This window comes from Rattus norvegicus, chromosome 4 (assembly GCF_021556685.1).
Source record: "Rattus norvegicus strain SHRSP/BbbUtx chromosome 4, alternate assembly SHRSP_T2T, whole genome shotgun sequence".
Classification (NCBI taxonomy): Eukaryota; Metazoa; Chordata; class Mammalia; order Rodentia; family Muridae; genus Rattus; species Rattus norvegicus.
Genome location: NC_141537.1, coordinates 162,996,197 through 163,015,967, shown reverse-complemented (window position 1 = coordinate 163,015,967; position 19,771 = coordinate 162,996,197). Strand labels below are relative to the sequence as shown.

Here is a 19,771-nt window from a genome sequence, read left to right as displayed (position 1 = left end):
AGGTCGGAGGACACTTCCTCAGAAGTCAGACCTCTCCTTCCTCCCTGTTTTGAGGCAGTGTCTCTTTTCTGCTACTGTACTGCCTAGATGGCCTTCCAGCTGGGATGCCAGGAAGTCCCTCCGGATTTCACTCTGCTTGAGTACTGGGGGCTGAAATCAGGTTGCCAAGGCTTTCCTGGCAAGCACTTTTTACCTGTGAGCCATCTTCCTAGACACCCCCTCCAAACCCCACCAATCACAGTTTTACCACCCTGTAGCTGGCTGGGACGGGCCTAGAACTTGCTCTTGCAAATAAGGCGGCTGACCTTGAGTTCACGGTCTTCCCGCCTGCCTCAACCTCACATATGCTGGGATTACAGGTGCAAAGTAGGTGTTCCGTGGTCTGGGGGCTTGATTGAGACTGACATTTTCTTGTGTTCTTGACTTTGAATTGGATTTTGTGATCAGAAGAGCGTGGTTTGGAGGAAGCTAGAGAACAGGCAGGCTGGAAAGAAGCTATGGGAACCTCTGGCCAGAACCAGGTGCTGCCGTTCCAGCACCAGGAGTGCCCACCGCTGCTCCTCCGGGCTCCCGGATCCTGCTGATGGAGTGTCTTTGTTCCCAGCGCTCACTTACATTCGGCCCCTGCTGAGCTTGCCTTCCAGAAGCTGCCAGCGGGAACGGGGTGTATGCTGCTCATTCAGGCTCCCTGTGGGAGCTGCTTACAGACCTGGGCCGTGTTTTGTTTTAATTTATGTGGGTTTTATCCCGTAGCTTCTCCCTGCTGGGTGACTTGTAAATCACTTACTTTCTGTGAACCCTGAAGTGTGGTTGGTGGAGGAAGGGGTAAGGGATTTGATGGTGCATGTCTGGTGGCTTATTTCTGCCAAAAGAGTCCCTGCCTGTGGGTCCTGGCAAAGACTGTGGAGTGGCCCAAGAGCCTCTTGTCCTGGCAGGTTTGCATATTGACGTTAGATTGTCTGCGTTTGTAATTTGTCAGCATTTAGCCCCAGGTTTTGGCTTTTTACATGGATCCGCCATGATTTTAATGTGGTTCTGTTTAGCAGTGGCTTAAATCTCATTTTAACATATGAGGTTAACATAGGTTACCATGCTCCTAAGAGGTAGCATTTTACAGGAACAGTGGCTTAGGCTGAAGTTCTGTTTTTTGTGGGAAATGGAACAGGGACCAGCCCAGGTACTCTCTCTTGCCTTCTGCTGACCTAGGCAATTTCTGATCAGCCCCTGGTATCCCTTGCAGGATGCTCTGTAAAAGGACTCATGCCACAAACAGGATTTCTCATGTTTTTTTGTGAGCATGGTGGGGTAGCTCTGCCTGACCTGGAACTCAATATGTAGACCAGGCTGGCCTTGAACTCACAGAGATCCAAGGTGTGTGCTCCCATTTTTAAGTCTTTCCTCTTCTTCCCTGGGCCTGCACCGGTGTGGTTACCTTCTCTTAAGCACTTGGAGACAAAGGATGGTTTTCCTGGGCACAGCCCCACCCCAGACCCTGTTGTCTGTGTTCTTGTTGGGCCTCACAGGCTGCATGTGGAAGGGAGCTTCCCAGGAGGCCTGAGTCACCCTGGGCAGACAGACAGCTTCTGACATCATGCCTTTCCCAGCCAGGTGACTTGGGCTTCCTCCTGCACATCTGTGTTGACACCCTGAGTGAAAGAGACCCCAGGAAGGGCTTAGCAGACAGGAAGTTTGTCCTGACTGATGGGCTGCGGCCTCGGGGGCTTCAGCTTTGCCATTTCTTGTCACGCTTGCGAGAGTCTGGAATGATGTCCCACTTGGTGGAGGGGTCAGATTCTGGCTTCTGCCTTTCATTGCGGGTGACCTTTGTAAAATAATCGCTTTCTTCAGGCTGGGGGACTGGGTACTAAGGTCCCTCTAGTTCCTGCCCAGGTGGTTTTCAAGGGGAGCCCTGTCTGGAGTTAGCGACCAGACCCAGGCCTTCCTAATTCTTCTCCTCTAAATCTCTCTTTTCTGCTGGCCTAAAGAGGTGTGTGTGTGTGTGTGTGTGTGTGTGTGTGTGTGTGTGTGTGTGTGTGAAGGAGGGAGGGACAAAAGTTAATGAGTAACTGCGGCTCTGATTCTGATGGAGGACAGGGACTGTTTAGAGAGATGGCTGCCTGTCTCAGGATGGCCTGCTCTTCAGCCTCCCTTCTGGCCTGTTGCTTCCCTCCCCTTCTCATGAACCTTATATTGGTGCTCCCATCCGCTTACACTGTCTTGTTAATTTCTTCCTTTTTCTTTTAAAATTCTGCTCTGGGAATGAGACCCAGGGTGCCAGGGAAGGCCCCCCCCCCCCCCCCCCCCCCCCCCCCCCCCCCCGGTCACACCACACTTCTGATCCTCGGCCTTTATTTACAGTGTGGCTGCAACAGAGGCACTGTGGCTGCTGGCTTCAGCCTTACAGCTTCAGCTTCTGTCAGTGTCCCAGGCGAGGACACCAGCCTCCGAGTACTTTGGCTTCTAAACCAACACAGACCAGAAAGCCAGGCAGAACTGGGCTGGGCTCTGAGGATGGGAAGGGCCTGCACGAGCGCCTTTTGGCCATGGGAGCCTCACATCCTGAGAGTTCAGTTTGTACTCCAGGGCCAAATGTGGCATTTTGCTTTTTCTGCCCTATCCCTTGGCTAATAGTGTGTGTGCTTTGACTGTGCCACACCCTTCCATCCTGTTTCTCCTCTTGCAGTGTGGTACTGGAAGTGACTTTCTGAACCTTGTGACTGTCTCTGCTCTCAGGAGCCAATATTTGCTAAACCATTTGTTCTTGTGGGTGAAATAGGAGACCTTGAAGGGTCAGGAAGACCCGGGATGTTTCTGGGCCACCTTGACTTGTTGGAAAGACCTGAGGGCCCCTGCAGGATCTCTGAAGGGCTCACGCTTTCTGGGCAGTATTCTGTTTGGTTTTGGTTTGGTAAGTTAGAGCAACTTTGTGCAGATTTGAAAAAAAAAAAAAAAAGGTCAACTCCCAAGCTGGGTGTGGTGGCACACACCTTTAAACACCTTAGATGGAGGCAGAGGTAGGTGGATCTCTGTGAGTTCAAGGGCACTGTAGTCTAAATAGTGCATTCTAGGCCAGCCAAGGTGTATAAGGAGACCTTGCTTCAAAAAATAAAAGAGACAAAAACCATAGAAAGAAAAATGGCAGTTTCTTAGATTTAAAAAAACCGAAACACACACACACGCACCCGCACATGCACACACACACTCATCCTTCTGGTGGGTAAGTGGTCTGTGCTGTAAGTACACTGTCTCCTATCATACAGTACATATGCACATGTGCCTGGCAGCACACAGAATGTATTCCCCTCTTAATGATGGGAATATTGCTGGTTCAAAGCCAAGGAGAAAGCCACCAGCCAAGTGGTACATGGGGAGTGATCTTGGTCAGAGGTAAGCTCAGAGTTCGCTTGTAACAGGGTCTGACCATGCACATGTGTGTTAGTATGTCTGCGCATGGCTCATTGTGCCCATGTGGGTCTGCACAGACTGGGACGTGATGCAGCCTCTCAGATCAGTGTGTACCTGTGCCTCTCTTTAGTAAGCATAGCACTGGGAATTCTGCCCGTTCCCTCTCCTCTGGTAAGCTGCCATGGAGTGGTGTCTGAGGTAAGGCCCAAACACTTCAACCAGCTTAAGGGTGGAGGCGCCAAGGATAGACAGCAGATCTTGCCTCAGCAAGCCCCTAGCCTCCATTGGGCCACAATCTGTGGGAGGAGCGCTCTGAGCCGCAGGGTGTCTGGCTGGGTGTGAGTGGAGTGTGTGTGTTTTCGGGTGTGTGCACATGCAGAGTGACATGTTTTGTTTTAGAGAAAATGAGGTTGAGGTCTGGGCCTGCAATTTTCCACTTGTCTTAATCCTGGGAGAATCTAAACAGCTTTGTTTTAAAATTGGACATGGAGATTGCAGGGCCCTGAGTGAAGAAGAGCTGTTGGGTCCCCCAGGAAGGCAATTAAGTTTGCAGTCAGTGTGTGGACCTGTGTGGCCATTGCGTGTGTGTGTGTGTGTGTGTGTGTGTGCGCGCGCGCGCGTGTGTGCGTGTATGCGTGTATGCATGCACGAAGCATGTGGACCTGTTGACAGGGCATTTACAACACAAACTGTGACACGAGTCACTAAAAAGACAGTGGATTGTCATTTCGTCTCACTGGTTCGCTGCTGAGGATGGTTGGATAGGGGGAGGGGAAAGTGCCAGGCCATGAGAGGCAGAGACAAGCAGGATTGGGATTGTCCATCTTGGACCTGTTTTCCAGTGTTGGAGAATCTGAGGATAGTATAACCAGTCAGCCTGTGTCTGGGGAAAAAAAAACAACACCACAGCCTGTTTCTCAGTGTAGGCAGAATAATACAGGGAGGAAGCTCTGTGGGGTGGGTGGGGCCTGGCCTGGAGGGAAGGCCAGGATTTGGGTAGATACAGGAAAGGGGCTCTGTGTGCTTGCTGTGGGGGTTGGCATGCTTGGAGGTTGGTGGACACAAGTGCTGTTTGCATAGAGAAAGAGGAGCTGGCTGGCCAGGAGGGTGGGATCCTTACTCCGAGGTGAACGGTTTGGGTTTGGGAAGACTGGTACTAGAAACCAGAGGATGGGGAGCGGGAAAAGGGTCTTCAGGAGACACAAGCTTAGAGCAGAGACCAAAATGAAATGTCAAAGACAGCAATGCCTGCCGCCGCCGCCTCTGCCTCCTCTTTCTATTGTTGCAGAAATAAAACAAATATTCAGATATTACGTACATGATAGAAGTGGAAAATCTCCCCCATTCCTAAGCTTCAGAGTTAATGGCCATTAAGCCTTTGGTTTGTGTTCTTCCAGATGAAAAGGTTTTTCTCACATCTGTTTATTTATGGTGTGCGTGTGTGTCAGAGGGTGCATGCATGAGGTTCAGAGGACAACTTTGTGGGAGTCAGTTCCTCCTACCATGTGAGTTCTGGGATGGAACTTAGGCTTTTAGGCCTGGGAGCAAGTGTCACGGCCCACTGAGCCATCTCTATAACACCTTCTGGATATTGTTTTTTATGGTAAGCTGGCATCCGGCCATTGCCCTGCCCATCTTCTCTGTCCATAGGTAGACTGGCTCATTCACACATCTTCAGCCATCTTGCCACCCCAGAATGACCCCATTCCTCTCAGTGGCTGGGCAAACTTGATGACTGGCTTTTGTGTCAATTTTCTTGGCAGCAGAATAGCTGGCTCCAAGATTCAGTGGGTTCATGTAGCTACTGTCCATTTGTTCTCGGTGCCGTGGGTGAGCTCTGTATTCTGGGCTCCTCTGCTCACTCCCAAGCTTTAACATGGTGACAGTTCGCTGGTGACTCTTCAGATCCTGGAGGATCCAGGAGAGCCTGGCTCACATGTGGGTTGGCTGACTACGGTTCTCAGGTGGTCCCCTCTGACATGCTTTCTCACCATGAAGGAAGCTAGTAGTCTTTCCATTGAAATCTGTTAAGTTCCACTGAGATCTGGGCTCTGAATGCTCCCTACACATAAACCATCTACTGCTGGTCAAGGCAAGGCCTGGACATCTACTGCTGGTCAAGGCAAGGCCTGGACATCTACTGCTGGTCAAGGCAAGGCCTGGACATCTACTGCTGGTCAAGGCAAGGCCTGGACATCTACTGCTGGTCAAGGCAAGGCCTGGACATCTACTGTTGTAAAGACACTGTTCTAGCATAGGAGAGAGGTTATATTTCTTTGTGACAGGACTGGCCAGACCACATTCGGGGCTGTATGCCCAGGGATGGATGGAAATGGATGCACAATTCATCCCTGTACAGGGGTAGGAGAATAGACTAAGGATCAGACCCCGCAGACTGCCGGGCAATGGAACAGCCCCCTTCTCTCCCTAGCTAACTGTTCATCCTAGGTAAGTCAGCTAGGGTCATCACTAAGAAGGGGATTCTGTTCCCGTGCTGTTTCCAGGCACTGCCTTGGGTTGATTTGATGTGCTGTGTGTGTGGTGGGGGTGAGCGGCATGTCTAATAGAGTCCTGGGTTTTGTGTCTGTTGCCCTCAGACTCCTAAGACTGCGCCACCTCCCCGACTTCATCCTGTTTGCCCTTTGAAAGTAGCCAAGAGCTTGGCTTCTAGATACCCACTGCTGTTTTTTTTATTGTCTCTTTGAAAACTGTCAGTCTGGGTGACAGGCCTTTAACAAAGCCAGATGGGCAAGCCAGGTCCAGGTCTGCTGGGATTTCATTCATTCCTTTGTTCAACAAATCTGTCATAGCTGGGGAAGAAGAGGACCCGGCCCTTCTGACTCACAGATCTCACTTTCCTAAAATTCTCAGGCAACTCACAGTGGACTTGACATTTTGACTTCCCACAAGGTGTTCATTTTTATAGTTTTCTCATCCCTTGCCTCGGTAGCTCTTCTCTCCCTGTGAAATGTCATCTGTGACCAGGAGGCTGGAGGAAGCAGGGAAGAGTCAGCAGCAGGGCACTAATGAATCCCGCTCCCAGTTCTCAGGTTGCTCTCTTGGAGCTGTGGTGGAGAAGCTCTGCCTGGCTCTGGCTGGTTATCAAACTCACCTCTCCCTGGGGCATGGCTGCCCCAGGTGGGGCACACTCCCAGAGCACAGCCCTGCTCTCCTGCCTGTCATCCTTCTGGCCTGTGTGCGATCTTCAAAGAACAAAGGCAGAGTGGGCCTTTGCATTCGGATTTCTCTTCTCCCAGCTCCCTGGCAGCGTCTTTTGGAAAAGAAATGTTTTGCAGCCAAGAGGTTCACGGTGAAAGCATTCTGCACCCCAGGCATAAGCTCTTGTCAGCTTAATATAGCTCGGCAAGGGGGACTTGGTGACGACTGTAATTTGGGAAGGAATGGGTCTAGTGCACCTGGGTGAGTTAGGGACACAGTATCATGCTTCTGTGGTGGCGCTGATGGTGCCTGACCAACTTATCGACTCCATACGTACCAGTGCTAAGTGCTGATGGGCATGTGGAAGGCTGACTCTGCCTTCCTCGAGCAACCTGGCATCCTGGGCAAGGCCATAAAACCTCAGCCATACTTTGGCCAGGCATCTGGAAAAGCTGGGTGGAGGTCCTCAGCCTGCTGTGTTGGGCGTTTGGTAGTTTGAAGCAAATAGGAAGTCAGCTTCCCATACGAGAAGATCCCAGAGGCTCTCCCTGATCCCTAACTCCCTAGCTGCACTCTCACTCTCCCCTTCCCCACCTCCCATTATTGGTTCTTCGTGGCTGTGAGGAGTGATCAAGCTTCAGTATGCCCCAGGGCCACAGTATCAAGGAAGCAGCAAATAATTACTAAACACTCCAGCACTGAAAAAACTCAGGCTAGGTGCTCTGATCAAAACGAGAGCTATAGTTAGGCTAGGGTTAGGTGCATTTGAACCTTTTCTGCTTGTGGCTACCAACTCTCTGTTTTATCTAGATCTCTGGTTTCCTGTCCTATGTGGTACCCAGGAGTAGGCTGTGATGACAGCTGACCAGGTAGGAATTGGTGCAGATGTAGCCAGCGCCCTCTGCGTGAACCTCAGATGAGAAGGCCTGCCTTTGCAGAGTTGGGGTTTGTATAGTTACACCAACGGTACCCAATGTCACCCTCCACTCCGCCTGCTGGTTATCCACCTGAGTCACAGTTGTTCACATCCTAGCAGAAAGGGATTATCTTGCCTGAGGATGCTCACTGGACTATGCCTTGGGACGTGGGGACCATTGTTTTTTTAAGAAGACAGTCTCAGGTAACACCTCTGTGTTGTTACAGATGTGGCTGAGAGGGAGTTAAGAAATGGGGAGGCAGGCCTCCTGCCACCATGACTGAACTGGGTGAACTTATGGGTACCATGTACCTTCTCTTGGTTAGAACACTGCAGTTCGGACAGGTCAGGTAGGATGGCCTTTCTGTCTAAGGAGCTCTCATGCAGAAGAACCCTGTGCATATGCTAGGGCTGGTGGGGTCTTCTATATTGGTTTCTCCCCAGCGAATTCTTTTAATCTTACTGGCTTTGGGAAACATTAATCTCAGGGCACACATGTCAAGAAAGGTAGGCACAGAATTGGCCTCAGCCCTGGGGGGCTGGCACCCATCTGATTTCCTGGACCTATACTGCAGCTGGCCCTGATGGTGCTGTGCCCATCAGAAGAGGTGGGTGGGCCCGCCTCTGTCTGTGTGTGCGGGAAGGAGCAGGGACTCTAGTCAGGGAAGGTGGACAGGGACTGTGGGCTAAAGGGCCTTTCTCCCTTAGTTACAGCTGCTCCCTAGACTAGTGTGTGGAGTTTGACTCTGGCCCATGGCTGGAAGAGAGAAGAAGACTGGGAAGGCAGAGTTGTTTAGCTTACCATGAAAGCCTTGGTTTACTTTCAAAGAAGTTGTTCGAGAGTCCGTTGTGAAAGTGAGTGTGCCTCCAGGCTGTCTGACAGCACCCCGGGGCAGCTAAGGTGGGAGGTGGAATCCCCCTCAGAAGAGCCATACCCATAGGAGACCTCATTAAATGTTTATTGATGAAGATGGGAAGAAAATAGTAACCAATTTGGAAAGAAACACAACTGGGCCAGCCATGCTCTGAGGGGCTTGAAGACCTATCGATCTGCTCTTAGCCTGTCTAGCTGCTAAGATCCTGCCACATGATATCTGTCCTGTGGAAGCTCCCTGGTGAGGCAGCCTGTGCCAGTGATGCCAGTAGCTTGGCCAGGCATCTGGGATGAGATCTTCAGGCAGGGTCAAGCCAGCCACTCAGGTCTGAATTGTTTCCTGACTTTCCTCCAAGGAAATAGTTCCTTAATCTGTTCCTCTTGTGGATGCTGAAGACCAACTAGGGAATGCTCCCTGGCCTTCCTGAGGCTCTGTGCAGTTTTAAAGAGCCCCTCAGAAGGCTCTGTTTTGTGGGTGGTGCTTTTAAAGCAAGCGTCTTTAAAACAGTTTTAATTCATGCTGGGAACCGAAGCCATGCTCCACCACATTCTAAACCCTTTGGGATAGGCCTGATCTGTAGCCTCTGGTCAGTTAGCATCCATTTCAGGACTAACACAACCTCTACTGGCATTCTTTCCTGGTGGGACACAACATACACACAGACACACACAGACACACAGACACACACACACACACACACACACACACACACACACACACACCACAGACTCACACCATAGATATACAGAGACAACAGATAAACACACATACACACACAGACACAAACACACACAGATATACACACATGTAAACAGATACACTCACAGAGAAACACACACACAGATTCACATATATAGATATATACACAAGCATAGATATGCACACATGCACAAAGACACACACATGCACACACACATATGCATGCACACACACACAGCAGTAATAGCTGTTTTAGTATTAGGGATCAAACCTTATGCATGCTAAGCATATACTCTATCAGTGAGCCACACTCCTAGTCCCCTATATTTTCATTTTAATAGATTAGAGTGATTTATGGGGTACATTATGATATCCCCAAATACATGTACATGTGTGTAGTGGTTTCTTGTGGAAAACATTTATCACTTCCTCGTGTGGAAAATACCCAACCTCTTCTCAGTTGTGAGGTGTGGTGACACATGTCTTTAATTTGAGCACTTGGGAGGCAGAGGCTGGTGAATCTCTGTGAATTTGAGGCTATCCTGGTCTAAAGAATTCCAGGACAGCCAGGGCCGTATAGTGAGAGAGTCTGTCTCAAGCAACAATAGCAACAAGGAAGCATTCTCTCACTTACCTTGAAATGTTTGCTTTCAGAACTAAATACTAAATATGGCTATCATTGCTGTGTGTCTGTATGTCTGTGTATCTCTCTCTGTGTGTGTTTGTGTGTGTCTATGAGTATCTGTGTATCTCTCGTTCTCTCTCTGTGTGTGTATCTGTGCGTGTCTGTGTGTGTGTCTTGTGTGTCTGTGTGTCTGTGTGTGTCTATGAGTTTCTGTGTATGTCTATATGTGTGGGTCTCTGTGTGAGTCTCCGAGGGTATCTGGTTTCTGACACAGGTACCCTTTGTGCTCTACAATGTTCCAGTTGCACCGTGTGTCTCCTAACCCATCTTCCACTCTCCCTTACCATGCCCATGTTCTCCCAGGCTCCTGTGACCAGGCTCTTGTGAGTCTGCAGACTTTAACTTTTAGCCTCTATAGATAAATGAGCATTCAAGGGACATCCGTGCTCTGCTCCAGATCTCTCTCCCTTTGCACGTGGCCCTGTCCTTTCTGAAGAGCAGAGATTGGGATTCTCCTTCCTGTTTTTGTGTTGCTTGGCACCTGACAGACACTTACAATTTTTCTTCTTTTGATGCTGGAGACAGAACCTGGCTCTACACATACTTAACACACACTCCACCACTAAGCTATATATCCCAGGGTTATTTATTTTATTATGGTAAACTGAGTCACAGTTTACTTATAGTCCAAGGCTCATTTGGACTCATGATCTTCCTGCCTTGGTTTCCTGAGCTCTGGGCATTATGGGACTGCAATGACGCTTACATTTTTTGAATGAGTAAATGTTGCGCATATAGTCTAAAAAGAATCGTGCCCCTGATGTCATCTGTTGGTCCAGGACTTAGTGCCTGCTGGCTGGGTTTAACTATCCACCCTGGTTTAAACTTTTTCTGGGGAGGAGACGGGAGTCTGCCTCAGGTCAGGAGCTCGTTCTGAAGGTGCCCTAGCTCTGAAACAGAGTCACACTGTCTTTCCCAAAGGCTCTGGTGAGGATGCTGAGGGAAAAGGGAGGTACTGCTTGGAGGGCTTACATTTGGGGAAACTGAGGCTGACTCTCCTGGGTCCTGGGCAGTTGGGCAGAGAGGCCTGGAGGCAGACTTTCTTGATCTTACCTGTGTTTTGGTTTGGTCTTTTGTGTCCTTTCCATATCCTAGAATGCTCTTTTCCTTTTGTTCCCTGGCACTGCCGCCATTCCTCCCCCAGCTTGGGTGAGTAAGGCTTGCAGTGAGGTGACCTCTCTGGCCTGTAGGCAACTTTGCAGGAAAACATGTTCCCAAATGACCAAGATCGTAAAGACTGGAGACAGACATGTGTGCGGTTATTTTGGGGTTGGTGGGTCGGGCTGAGATCTCTCTGGCATGCGCGGCCTCTGGCCTCTCAGAATTGACCAGAATGGAAGGCTGATAAAAATCAAGGCTCCAGGAATAGCCAAGAATTCACTTAACCTCTGGGAAGAGGTGCCACTGCCCTACCCAGAGCCACAATGGAAGTGGGGCCTGAGGGAGGGTGGGATGGGAAGAAGGAAAGTTCCAGAGTCTTCTGCTTCCTCTTCCTCCCTGAGCCTGCCTGGTCAAGGGATTGGTGAGTACAGTCTAAGGCTCAAGGCCAATCTGATAAGGAGCAGGACTCAGGGACTAGAGGAATGTCACTCCCCTACTCCCATCCTCTGTTGCCTGGTAACAGCCCTTGGCTGTGCCAGTTGCTCAGGCTCTCTGAGTCTCACACTTTCTGTATCCTTTTCACACTGAGGACTGGCCGCAATCCCTCTGCCTTCAGATCTTCAGGGAACTCTCACTTCTTCCTGCCTTCCCTAGAACCTATGGGTGAGTACAGAGCACTCTCTGTGGTGCTGGGAGCACTCTCTCTCTCTGTGGTGCTGGGAGCACTCTCTGTGGTGCTGGGAGCATCCGCTCTGCGGTGCTGGGAGCACTCTCTGTGGTGCTGGGAGCATCCGCTCTGTGGTGCTGGGAGCACTCTCTGTGGTGCTGGGAGCACTCTCTGCGGTGCTGGGAGCACTCTCTGTGGTGCTGGATATCTTGGTGCTCTTCCTCCTCCTGCTCCTCCTTTTGTATTTGAGGTAAGATCTTACCAGATAACCCAGGTTGGCCCCTGGATCATGACCCCTCTGCCTCAGCCCTCAAGGGCTGGATGGCAGACATGAACCTTTACATATGGTTACTTGTCTGTTGGGAGCTGGAGTGGACAAGCATGTTGTGGACAGTGATGTCAACCAGAGCAGCACAGGGTCTTCACTGGCTTCTCTGAGCTTAAGGGTGTGTGTGTGTGTGTGTGTGTGTGTGTGTGCACGTGTGCGTGCACACTGCTAAGCAAGCATTCTACGAGAAAGCCTCTTCCCCAGTCTTTATTTATTTTTAGTTTTATTTTTCAGTAGTTCTCACTTTGTAGCCCATGCTGGTCTCCAGCTTGCAATCTTCCAGCCCTAGTTTCCAAAACTCTAGGAGTACTGGCATACACTAGCATGCCTGGCTAGCCTTACATTTCTTTTATTTATAAAGTAAGGGGCTGCAATATCTGGGGCGATTTCTGGCTTAAGAGTTATCCTGTTCCAGGGGTGGCAAGAAGAAAGACCTTATATGGCTCGGATGCTTGTGTTGCTTCTGTATTGTACCATGGGTTCATCTCTGCTACCATGGGGTCCATGGTGATTCTGCAGCCTGAGGGTTCAAAGGTCAATGTTAGTGTCTCAAAATTCTCTCCTGTCCTCTGGACTCTTCCACTTGGAAGCATTGTTCTAGCAAGGTCAGCAGTTATTTTTAGCGACTATCCGTCTCCACTTCTCTCTCCTCACTTCTAGAACTCCGGTGCCATGTCTGCCAGGCTGTGACACTCTGTGTGGTTTGCATATGTTGTGTGGACTTTCCTCAGTCTTTCTTTCTGTGTTCCTCTTTGGACAGTTTCTGCTGTTAGGTCAAGGACAGGACTCTTTTCTTTTGTGGTTTCTGACCAGAAAAAATGCCCTTCAGCATGTCTGACCTCAGACACTGAGTTTCCCCCGCCAGATGTTCACACACGTCTTTCATGCCTTTCCTGTCTCTTTTGTCCTATTTCCCTCTTTGGCTGTGAACATACCTGTAAGGCTTGTTTGTCTCTCCCGGCCTATGAGGCTCACCAGCTCTCATTTTGCTCGGGATTGAACCCATTGATCTTCCTACTTCTTCAGCGCCTGCTGAGTTGTGATTGGATGCCAGTTGGTGTGACTTTAATATTGACAGATGCTGGGGTTTGTTACATTTCTTTAAATAGGATTGGACTTTATTCCGGTATGCATTTAAATGACTTGGGATCAGTTTCATACATTTCAGGTTTGCTTTAAAGCTTCTCAAAGGGTAGATCTAAAGCAGACTTGTAGTCTAGGGCTAACTTAGCCTCACTACTTAGTCCTTCTGAGGACTCTACCGAATGCCCTGGGACGAGTCTCTCTCCGGATGTGTGCACTCCACAGATGGTTTGGGTATTGCTTTCTAGTGCTTCTCCTAGGATCTACAATCTCACCCTGGTGAGCGTAGGGAACCGCAGGACATTCCAGAGGGCTCCTCTGCACAATTCTGCATTCTGTCCCCCCAGTTCCCTTTTCTCTGGCTTGTTGCCTAAAAGTCCTAGCTGCAGGAGCTCTAGTTTTTGTCTCCTCAGCTTGGTGAGACCAGCAGACTCCATTTGCAGTCCTCCCAGAGCATCGGTCTTGGAGGAGCTGCCAAAGCTATGGGTCAGGAATTTCAGTCCCTGCTGCCCCTGGTTCAGCGGCTGAGGCAGTTTCATGAGTCTGTTTAGTTTCTTAGTTGTACTCCTTTGTGACTGGAGCCCTGCATAGTTTTAAGACTCCTCTTGGGCCTCAGCTGTCACTGGAAGCCACCCTTCCCTATCTTCAGTGAGATGTCTCACAAAACCCAGCATGTCTCTCCCTCCTCCCCCACCACACACATACAATTTTATCTGGTTCTGCATTTATCTCTCCAAGGTGGCCCGCTGTCCCCTTTACGACAAAGACAATAAGGCAATCTCAGTGCTTAGCATATAGTGAGTACCTAATGTTTGTTGGATATATAACTGAGAATAAATGGAAGAAAATGTAAGCTACCCAAGGCATTTGGTAACTAAGGAGATTTGGGGTACTGCTGTTTACTTTTGCTTTGTTTTTGCTGGGTTGGAGCCCAAGGCCTCATGTGTACCAGCCAAGTGCTGTACCAGTGAGCCACACCCCCAGCACATTAAGAACACGGCTAGCCTGGGTGCAGGCCCTGGTTTATTGTGAAGCAGTTTTGTCCTGTAACCAAGGATGTTCTGGAACTTACTAAGTAGCTGAGGTTTCGAGGTTGGCCTTGAACTCTTTTTTTTTTCTTTTTTTCGGAGCTGGGGACCGAACCCAGGGCCTTGCACTTGCTAGGCAAGCACTCTACCACTGAGCTAAATCCCCAACCCGGCCTTGAACTCTTGATTCGCCTATCTGAGTCCCCCAAGTGCTGGGTTTATAGGTATGCACCACCATTCTTAGCTCAGCACTGGGTTTCTTGAGTCTGCTTAGGACACAGTGGAATCTGCATTCATCTAGTGGAGGGTGACTAGGAGAGTGGAGATGATACGGAGTGAGAATTGCATGTGTCTCCTCGGAATGCCTGTTTTTGTCTGGAAATTACTTTTATGAGGTTCGATGGAGGTCGGCATGCAAATGACAGCCTTCATCGTATGTGGGAATGAGCCCAGCCTGCAGATACAGGTCAGGAATTCCAGGGGACCAGAACTGAGGCCGTGACAAGGGCAGGCTCTCCCACACTTAAAACCATCTAGCAGAGGAAGGGGCACCTTGGGAGGTGGCGAGCTATCGGGATTAAGGAAAATCCCATGTCTGGTGGCGAGGGACGTTGTGTTTGGGATGCAGTAGTGTATGAAGTAATCTCTTAAACACTGGGTACTCAACTCTGAATCTTACAACTTAATTAGGGCCCTGTGATTCTTGTCTGCCTTTCAGTCTTCTGTCTTCAGTCTGTGCGCGCGCGTGCGCGCGCGCACACACACACACACACACACACACACACACACACACCCCTAAAGTGTGCTCCTCGCCTTTGCATGTCAACTGTAAGCACTATTCCCTTGCCTCGTAGGTTTCCTCTCAGGGGCCTGCAGACTGGCAGCTACCCCCCGCCCTCCAGCTGCCATCTGCTCTTGTCTTTAGCATCCTCACTGCCCTCTTGTCAGCAGCCTCTCACGTCGTCTCCTTATTTGGACATACAGTGTCCTGGAGGTAGAGATGACTGACTGGCTCATCACTTTCCCATGACTGCCTTCCCTACCACGTGGCCTGGGAGCTCTGTGAATCCTTCAGTCTGTCCATCAGGCCCCAGTGCTTCTGGTCTCAGAAGCATCACTCATGGTAGATACCGTTGCCCTTGATCTGGTCCTTTGGGTCTCCTGGCTCTTCCTTGGGGGTCTCAAGGGCTGGAAGCTGTCATTGGAGTTGTCACTCGTGAGTTTAGGACAGTGCGCACTGTGGGCTTAGTGAATGGTTGTCTAGCAGGTGTCTGAGAGGCCCTTCAAGCCCCTGCCCTTTCCCATTTGCAGGGAGGTCAAACCATATTCCACCCCAGGAAGAATGGTGGCTCAGTAGCTCCTGGCTGGAAAGGGATAGAAGAGAGGCCATTTTGGAAGGATTCATAAGCCAAAGAACCTTCTGAGGAGGGGCAGTCTTAGCTACTCTCAAGCCCTTGTCCAGCCTTCCTGCTCACAGAAGCTTTGGGTAACGTCCCAGTCTCACCTGTTTGCTAGGAAAACGTGTGGCGCCTGCCTGCTCCTCGTCCTTCTCTCCTGGTTGAAGGGGCCCTGGAGTCAGCGGGGTGGGCTGTGGAGCAGGGGCTGTGTAGAAAGCAGGACTGACGTGAGGAAGTCCATCAGGTGCCTGAGTGCCTGCTAACACCATGGGCCCTGGACCCTTGCCGGCCTCCTCCTGCCTGTCCGCTCTCCTTAGCCATGACTACCAGGGAAGTTTGCCATGAGTAAAGTCCTAGTTTCTTTCTCTTCAAAATGGGGAGAAAGGGGGAAAGGCTCCTTCATAGGCCTTCTGACAGCAACTTCCCAGAGACCATGCGAGACTTCTACCTTCCTAAACCAACGGCCAAACCCTCTACAGACCACTCTGCTTTCTTATGAAGGAGAAAGCGTGGTATTTGAGGGATGGATGTTCTAGTGGGTTGGGGCTAGAATGCATGTGGGCTGTGAACATCAGTGCCCCTCGGGAGGGAGCCCTGGGGAGGAGGACTGTTGTTCTTTATTCCCAGCTGTGTACCGAGGCCGCTGATGGAAACGGTTACTCAGCAGGGGCTGTGACTGTGTGAACGGAGTCCAGGGAAGATGTCCCAGCATCTGGTGGGAACTATGGTGCTCTACCCCATCCGTCTGTCTGTCCATCCGTTTGTCTGTCAGCTTTACACATGATGAAGTCAAGTTCAGCAGTAAAGCAGTTTGCCTGAGGCCACATAATGCTACTGGCATGGGCTTGCCTTGGAATCCAAGCATTCTGCTTCCTGTTTCCTACTTGTTCTATCAAAGGATGTCAAGATGACATCATTGCAGTCAGTATTGGGAGTGCATCCTGTCATAACCTCTAGGCTTTGGTAGCAGAGGGAACTTCTTCCTCCTCCCCTTATTTCTCTTCCTTTTCTTCCTCCTCTTCCTCTTTCTCCTCTCCTTTTCTTCCTCCACTTCTTTTTTGTGGCCCTGGGAATGGAAGCCAGGGTCTCATTCGGGTAAAACAAGAGCTTCACCGTGGAGCCACATCCCCAGCTCCTTACCTACTTTTTCTTCTTTCCTTTTTGTTCTGAGTCAGTATCTTACTGTGTAACCCAGGCTGCCTCGGAACCTGCAGTGGTCCTTCTGCCTAAGCCCCTAGGCCAGGCTCCCACAGCCGCCTTCTTGAAATGCATTTTCTGAAAAGAAGTTTCCTGGACTTGTGTCTTATTCCTCTTGGCCAACTTCAGCAGTTCCGCTGTGCCTGATCCAGAACATGCTTGCCCTTGATTCGACGGTAATGAAAGTACAGTCGCCCCTCTGGGTCTATGGGGTTGTTAAAGTCCAGTGGTGCTCAGGCTACTGTGTAGCCCGGTGGTATCTGCATACAATGTATGCAGTTTCCCTCTCAGTTTGCATTCATCTCGAGGTTTCTTATGATTCGATCTTCCCGAGCAGATGCCTGAACCCTGCAGACTAAAGTCCTTCTGCAGGAGGAGAAAGCTGTGCTCCTTGAGGGTGGATTGTGTGTTATGATACTCAATACAAAATAAATATCTTCTGCTGTAATGTAGAGGAAATATGACAAGGAGGTCCGACCATGTTGAATACAGAAACAGTTTTATCCCCTAAATACTTTTGGTCTACAGCTGGTGAACCCTCTCAGGTACAGAACCTTAGGCTTACTTAAAATTTTTGTCAGCTGTATCCATGGTACCTGTGGTCCGCATACTGATATTTTACTCCAGTTTTTATGCCGTTTAGCTGTAATTCTTCTCTGCATGGTTATTGGTGTGAAATATGTTCACTAAACTTCCTTTTTGACACTTAGCGCATGCAGGCAGGAGGCCTGAGGTCTTGGGAATTCAGGAGTGAATGGGATGTAATATACCAGATTCTGGGAGGCAGGGCTGTGTGGCTCTGGGTCTCTCAGTGTTTTTTTCTTAGTGTTCAGGGGACTAAAAGCTGGGGCCAGGGACAATGGTGAGAAGTCATTTCAGAGTCTTCCATTTCTGTAGGGTTTACCACAGTGTCAAGCCCTAAATTGTATTCCTCTACCCCATCTTGTTCTTGTCATATCTTGGTGACCTCGGGGTGTGGCTGGAATGAAGACTGTGTGGATGCCATGGAACTTTATGACTACCGTCTAGGATGTATTCTTTCCATCCTCACCTTTGCTTGACTCACATTTGATGACCCAGGTCTCATCATCCCTAGGGACTGCGGACCTCTTCTGGACCAGTCACACTGTTCTAGGCTCTGCAGCTCTAGGACTTAAGCAGAGTCCTGCCTGCAAGAGCTTACAGTTTGGTGGAGGACATAGACCATAAGAGTAGATGTTTATATTTTTTTTCCGACGGTGACAAATGCCATGGAGAAAGGTAACATGGGAAGAGGAGTGAGGATGGGTACAGGAGACCTCATCCAAGAGGGAGCATTAAGGGAAAATGGAAGAAAGGAATTGGAACCCTGTGGATAATAGGGGAGCAGGGTGTATCCTAGGGCAGAGGCCAGGAGGTGCCAGCTTGTGAGACTGTTAAAGATTTGTCCACCTAGAGGAACGTGAACCCAGGGATGGTCAGCAGGCTGGATCATAGAGCCTTGAATGCCATTCTAAAACCTGCGGCTTTTATTGTTGTTTGAGACAGGGTCTCACTATGCAGCTCTGGCTAGCCCTCTTGCTTGCCTTTGTCTCCCTGAGTGCTGAGGTTAACGGTATATACAGTCACACCCAGCCAAAGGCTGCAGCTCTTAGCGAGGGAGATGGGGAGCCGCTGGAGGAGGTGGGGTCTGGACTTAGGAGCAACAGCTGCCTTAAGTTCCTGGCTGTGATGTCAGTGAGGACAGTTCTTTCTCAGGCACCTAGTGTGCCCGCCCTGCCCACTCAATCCTCAGAACTTGCTCTCCATCTGGCTGAGGAGGAGACTGGGGTGTTTAAGGACCCCAAGGTACAGGTCAGTCTGAGTTAGTGTGTGCTCTGGGACTAAGGCAGTTCTGGCTGTCTCTGTGCTTGCCCCTGGGCTACTCCTCTAGCTAGGGGCAGGGGGGCGAAGAACAGCCTCTCCTCTTGCTGTTTCAGTGGAAGGAAAGGCAGATGGGTTCCAGATGGGGGAGGCTTCTTGGGAAGGGGAACTTGTGCCCCATCTGCAGACAGCAGCCCTCCCACTCTAGGACCCTGAGGCTTAGTGTCTGACTGTCAGACTCACCCTGATGTTTGGAGACCTGAGCTTTCTGCTGCTGACTTGGGCTGGACTTGAGCTCCTCGCCCCAGGCAGGAGAGTGGAGGTTACTGCCTTTCCCTCCACAGGGAAGGAACCTCCCGGTTAGCCCCTAAAGTGTTTTATCCTCTTTTATTTTTTTCTTTTTGAGACCTTCGGATCATACAACGTCATCCTGTAATCCTTGGATTTATCACTCCCCAAGGAAGTCAGGAGAGTTTTCTTCTTGTTTTAAAGAAAGTAATCCTGGTTGGGAAATTGGAGGTCAGAGAGTGAGGCTGAGGGAGGGAGGAGCCAGAGAGAGAACTCAGCCCAGCACTGAGGGAACTCTGCCTGAGTGGGGCATTGAGGAAAGAACTGGAAGCAGGGACGAATGGGGGTGGGGCAGACACATGGGCACGCACCGAAGTTTTAGATGTGGGGTTTATTACTCTTCTACTGACCATACACATGGGTGTCTGAATTCAAGGAAGTTCTGTGTCTTTCCTGTGCTCATTTCACACCAACTGTCCCCAGGGGTGGGGACTAGACTTGTTTTATTTCTTACACGTGTATGTAAATTTACATGCACACTCACACAGGCCCTCAGTACTAGCCTTGATTTCATATACATACTCATACATGGCACACACAACTTGCTTTTACGGTGTGGTGTGTGCATGTGTGTGTGTGTGTGTGTGTGTGTGTGTGTGTGTGTGTGTGTGTGTGTATGAGAGAGGGAGAGGGAGAGACAGGGAGAGGGAGAGAGAGCTCGAGAGAGAGCGCAGGTGCTGTGGACACACTGCTCCAGGCCCAAAGAGAGGTGTTTGGGTACATATTTGCAGTTGACACTAGCAGTTGGCCATTGGCTGACAAGACATGAGTATTTCTGATAGGGATACAGTCTCTATTATTCTGGACTTCACTCTCTGACTCAGTTTACCTATTTTATGTAAACTAGAAGAAGGAACCTGAGGAGATTGAGCACACAGTGGGGGCTGCTGTGCTGTCAGCCGTGTTGATCTTAGCGTCAGATGCCAGGTATGTCCTTACCAGGAGCAAGGAAGGAAGCTGGTGGTGGGATGGGAGCATCCTGTTGTAGCTCCCTGACACATGAGGCCAGGCCTGGCATCTGCAGCAGGGGCAGCAAGTGTG

General features: G+C 50.1%; 1 protein-coding gene across 14 annotated transcripts in view; it reads left to right on the top strand.

The window, feature by feature from the left end:
* The window catches only part of Tspan9 (tetraspanin 9), a 181,754-nt gene that overhangs the window by 6,712 nt on the left and 155,271 nt on the right, over positions 1-19,771 (top strand). For 4 of the 14 annotated variants that reach the window (XM_087657738.1, XM_087657732.1, XM_087657736.1 and 1 more), the window contains exon 1: positions 11,402-11,503. The exons of the other annotated variants lie outside the window; for them this stretch is intronic. The gene's annotated coding sequence lies outside the window, so the exon portion shown is untranslated. Of the gene's footprint in view, positions 1-11,401; positions 11,504-19,771 lie in introns of those variants that run through there. 14 annotated transcript variants of the gene reach the window in all.